The sequence below is a fragment of the Pteropus vampyrus genome, unplaced genomic scaffold (genome assembly GCF_000151845.1).
Source record: "Pteropus vampyrus isolate Shadow unplaced genomic scaffold, Pvam_2.0 Scaffold279, whole genome shotgun sequence".
Taxonomy (NCBI): Eukaryota; Metazoa; Chordata; class Mammalia; order Chiroptera; family Pteropodidae; genus Pteropus; species Pteropus vampyrus.
This window is the reverse complement of record NW_011889060.1, coordinates 78921-84873: the sequence shown is the minus strand read 5'-3', so window position 1 is coordinate 84873 and position 5953 is coordinate 78921.

The following is a 5953-nucleotide window of genomic DNA, read 5'->3' as shown; positions in this document are numbered from 1 at the left end:
ATCAATGGGGTCAATGCTTCTGAGCAATTCAGTCTTCACTTTTTGGTGAAGAGAACTCATAATTTGATTATCTTTACAGTCTGACGATATTTTGATAATCTAACGTATTTTTCGAATCTCGTTTAAGTCCGGTTAGCTCACATCATGTGACTTGTCTATCCCGTCATTTACGGAAGCGGGTGGGAAGGAAGGAGGATGCGGGGGATAAAGCGATAGAGAAACGGGAAAGGAAACGGGGGTATGGACTTTGTTCTCTCCTCGGGAAGGGAGAAAAACACAAACGCACAGATATAGGAAGTGACACGTACGATGGACAATAAATGAAAAATGACACTTGAATAAAGACGCAGAATCCTAAAAAAAAAAAAGAGAAGGTCTTAAAAGGAGCCTGCGAGAAAAGCGTCATCCGTCTAGGAATGATAACTAGACCCAACTCCCACTTCGCAGGAAAGCAGGAGACTGAGGAGCTTGCTGAATGACACCCCAGGCCGTGGTGGGCCCAAATCCAGACAGTGAGAACCTTTACAGGACAAACAAGTTGGTTTCGTCAACACGTGAAACGTAAGGAGTAAAAGAGACAGACGGAGGAAGGACAAAGATGCAGAGAAACGAAACGTCCAACAGCTGCAGTGTGTTGCCGTGTATGGCGTTCGTCTGCACCCTGATTTTTAAAAACTGTAAATAATTTTAAAGATAAGAGAAATTATGAGAAATTTGAAAATTTGAACACGACTAGATATTTGACGATGTTAAATAACTGTTTCCAATAAGGCTGATGAGTCAATTTATTTTGAAAAAAAAAAAAAAGAATAATTGTTAAATTTTTAGCTACGATAATGGTATAATGGCTATGATTTTTTAAAAGCCTTTATCTTTTAAATACATATTAAAATATTCACAGACCTTTTAGAACTGTATTTTCGATCTACCATGCCAGCGGCAGTGTAAATAATACACTGAAAGCGAGTAAGAAACAGAGTGGCCAGTCAGGGAAATACTGCTGAGTTCGGAGTCGGGGCGCTGGCCTTCGCCACCCACGACACGCGTTAAGCACTGACTCTATTCCAGCTCCTCCCCAGCTGGCCCTCTCATCGCACGAAACCTCGGCCCAGTGGCAGGTAGACCCAAGAGAATATGGATTTCAGCGAAAGTTAAGAGCTGGAATCAACGGGGTTTGGTAATTAAATGAACAGAAATGATAAAGACTAGGAAGACTCGATATTTTGTCTTGGGTAGATTTGCTGGTGCCAGACATTGAAATGAGCAGTATGAGGAGAGGCTTAAGTTTGGGACGGAAGACAGCGAGTTGGAGGTGCCTAATGTCATGATGGACGTGGGACATGGGTCTCTAGTTCGAAAGACAGGTTTCCACTAGAAATGTGTATCTGGGAGTCATCAGCACGATTTATAACTGATGCTGTGAAAGCGGATGACATTGAAAGTTGCACGAGGTGGAAAGAAGGGCTCAGTGACAGGACCCCGGGGAAACATAACATTTAAAGGGGAGAGAGAAGAAACGCTGCAGCGCAAGGCTTTCGAAATGACCACAAATCGCAGGACTGAGCGACAAAGTCCTTTTCTACTTTCGTGATGTTACCCTGTAATGTGTGTACGAAATAAGAAAAGCACGTACTGCTCATCACATTCCCGACAACGCAGACGTCCAGATGCAGAGAGCCGAGGTCTCTACTATTGTGACTTCTCTACTTTTATGTTATCTGTCTAAAAGAAAGAGTAGACATTTCCTCTATCACAAGGGTTGTCTGTTCTCATACCAGAGAATAATCTGAGCGTTTGCATCTCCCAGCAGGTTTCAGTACTGTGTTCTCTCGATCACGTGCTCTAGCTTCTCATAAAAACACTTTTCCCAACTCTTGTGAGAAGACCCCTATTTCGAGATGGGGCTGAACTTTACAGTATAAATATGGGAGGACAGGGCAGCCAAGACGGGACCAAGTCCTGGATCTAAATCTACCTTGTAGGTTTGAAAAACAAGAGAAATCGTTAGAAGATTTCAGAGGACCTGGGAACACCAAGAGGCGGGCGGGGCAGGCCTGGGAAAGCCGAGTGTCATGAGCTCGGGCACAGACAGTCAGCAGCTAAGGGGTCTGCCCGGTCAGCAGGCAGGGTCCCCTCACAAGCCTGTGTCCAGATGCGAAGTTCTAGTCCCTGAAGAAGAAAACCAGTAAGGTCCCTGCAGAGCTCCGTTCCCACAAGAAGTGAAAACGTCGGGCTGAATGGTGGTTCCACGAACTAGAGCGACAGGGGTCATCCAAGCGCAGACAGTCACCCCCAGGCCCCACGCCGGTGTGAAGCGCTGGCCGGGGCTCAGGCCACAGCGAGGACGCCTGGGTGGGAACAGAGCCCTGGTCACCCGAGGAGCAGGAAACCAGGCGGCACAACAGCAGCGTGAGGAGAGATCCCAGGCAGCCGTCTGCGCTCCCTTAACTTGGGTATGGAACTCAGGATCGTCAGGTACAAGGTGACTAAGATCAGACTTAACTGGCTCCGCGGCAAGTCAGTGCTGTTGACGATCTGCCTAGTCTCCTAACCCTTCCAGTACTGCTTTCTCATACTACGATCCTCCGCCACGATCCAGAAACTGGACCCTTGTCTTACGTCCAAAGCTGGTACCCTCTCCCTCTGGCCGGTCAGACCCACTCCAGGCCAGTTCCTGGCCCAATGGGGCCACCACTGCCTGTTGCTAAGATCCCCCCACCCAGACCCTGCCCCCATTTTAGTGCCTAGTCCGGCCGTCCTGAAGTCAGCTGCTCACCTGGTTACAGTTTCTCTGGTTGCCTGCTCTGGGCCCTTTCCTGATCACCTGAACCTGAATGTGAGTGGCACGTCACTCTTCTTGGGTTAGGTTTATTCAGGTGCCAATCAAGCCCTGGTTAAGATGGATGCCTTTTATTTAAATGCACTTGCTCATGAGCTACTGAAGGCAGCCCATTTCGTTTTCGGGTGGCCCTGCTTGTTGGAGAACAGGAGGTGGGGCACGCCTGTCATTCCCAGCCCTGGGTCTTAGTCGTCCTCCTGCACAGCCACAGAGAAGCAAACGAGCCCCTTCCCAGCTGGCGGTTAAGCATCCGAGGCCACCACTGCGCCCTTACTTCCCCTCCGTCCTCCTCTGTCCCCACCCCTCAGAACTCCACCAGGGAAAGCGTGATTCCAAGTTCTCCCCATAATTCATTTACCGATTCTCTTCTTAAAATATCTAAAAATGAAAACCATACTCCAGATCTGACTTGACCTGTATGTGGGTTCAATGGCCTGAACATTTACCTAATAATGCAGCCTAATATTACATTCACTTTTCCTCCTTTTCATGGGAAAAACTGTTCTTTACTATTAAGACTGAAATTAACTCAACTCCATAGCCATTTTTGAGTTACTGTCACTTTCTGATCATAAAATTAAAATGTTTAAATTTCAGTATAATTACTAAAAAACAGTTTTGGTAGTTTGAAATGCCCTTTCAATTGTCAGGAGTATGTAAACAGAATTTTATTACAATAGATGTACAACTTGTTAATGTTTTAATTCTACAACCACTTTTCTATTCAGCCAGAGAATCACCATTAAATCACTTTAACGCTGACAGCAAGATACCACGATTTATGTCATCATTTCTCTACTGTTATGTGTCTTCATTGTTTACTATACCAAAGAAAACAGGTAAAAACATCTTTCATTTTTAAATTAATTACTGCCCTTTGAAGTATTTCCTTGGAAAAAAATTCGAGACAATTACTCGAAATAAATAAGTTAAGATGCTAGAAAGCCATGGCCAAATTGTCGATCAAAAAAAATAAATAAATAAAATAACTCCTGACGCTGACAGCAACAGAAAATCTACTTATCCACCTGTTTCTACAACCTTACGAATGCCCAGCAAAAGCTCTCAAATCAGGTCTTCTCTATCCTGCCCTGTACAACTAATTCCTGAGACAGGAGTTAAAACATTATATTATGTATAAATGTAGGACTTCGCGTTTATATATATATTAAACATCCAATAATCCAACACATTAACTATCTCTCCTGGCTTTGTCCTGTGCCATTTTTTGTAAAAACAAGACAAAAACGACAACAACAACAACAAACAACAAACAATATAGGACACCTACTGAAGACAGAAACCCATACGAACAATGGGGGAAATTTTTCAGCTACAAGCACTCCTATTATTCAGCTCTCATTCAAGAATATCATGAACTTTGTGAAATGCTTCATGAAATCAAAATACACCACCAATGAGGGCATATGCTGTCAATCAGACAGAGGAGGAATGGGGTAAGAGAAAAGTCTTTCGCTTTATGACTTATACACATCGGAGTTGCATGATTATTTTTGGAACTTTTTATTTTTTCGAGCAATAATGAGGAGGAGGAGAATGATGATGAAAAGAGAAAGGCTATAATGCACCGTTCCCTGCAAATTTCCCTGACTCATCGAGGAATCACAGTCCAAACAAAACATGACGTGGATTTAACAAGAATGACTAAACTCTCTCCAGCTCCTGAGACTATTTTCTAAAGGTTCGAAAACATCTTTCCGAAAAATTATATAACTCCCCTGTTCATTGCTCTTCAAAGACTATGAACAGGCATTTTCGCAATCATATTGGCCAGTTCTTTCATAAATTACTGGATGTGATTTCTCTTAGGATGGAGACTAATTCAAAATGGCCAAATATCATTCTACCTCCTTTTATCTTCAACATGCTTTTCATCAGATATTTTTTGACAAGTCAGGAATCATTCTCCATAAAAAGGACAAAAGAAATCGAATCAACCTGCTATTTTTCTCTCATCTCTTATACTACATCACATATATCTTAACAATATGAATCGAACATGAAAATATTAATTATGAAATAAAGGCAACAAGTAGATGGGTATTCATTATACTTTTCTCTCCATTTCTCTATGTTTGAAAACGTTCAGGATTAAAGATAAAAGAAATGTATTAGTACAACAAAAGTGCAGACTTTCTTGTGCTTTTTATTCTAAATAAATCTTAAAAGCTTCTTTCCTGGTGTTCACATTTTTTTCACAAGTTGATTCTGAGGCCTGGCTTTACTGATAGTTTTCCTAAGAGGTCTGTTCAGCTGACTAAAGGTCGTTGGTAAGAGCCTGCCTCTTCTTCCAATTCAGTAATTCCCTTTGTATGTTTCTCTGTATATCTTTCTCACTTAATTTTTTGAATAGATGATACTCAAGTATAAAAGGGACACGATGAAAGTCCCCCTTTCACTCTGGCCAGCCGTCACCTCTTCCCACTGGCAACAACCTCATTAGTATCCCATGCACACTTCCACACGTATTTTACGATTATACAAGCAAATATCTTCTTTCTTTCTTTAAATAAATGATAGTGTACTATATAAGTGGTTCTATTCCTTACATTTTCATTCAATAATATATCCTAGAGATGTATCCACAGCCATGTCAAGAGCTTTAAAAAAATTTTTTTTTTTAAGGCGAGGCAACCCTCGGTTGACCTCATAGATTGCAAGGACCTTGTCATCTTACAATCTCTTTATTTTATTTTTTAATGTCTACAGCACCTGGTCTTCCTAGGTGGTCTCCCGTTCAAGTACTAACCACACCCGACCCTGCTTAGCTTCTGAGATCAGCTGAGATTGGGCTTGTTCAGTGTAGCATGGCTGTAGACAAGAGCTTTTAAAATTTTTATGGCTACATATTTATACAGGTAAACCATAATTTATTAAAATGGTATTGCTGAGTCGAAGGGATGTGCATTTTTAATTTTGATAGCTAATAACAAGTGTTCTTAGTAATTCTTGTTTTTTTTGATGTATCTCCTTGGTCACAAGAAACAAAAAAAAAAACCAAATGGGACTATATCAAACTTAAAAAGTTTCTGCACAGCAAAGGGAACCATCAACAAAATGAAAAGACAACCTACTGAATGGGAGCAGGTATTC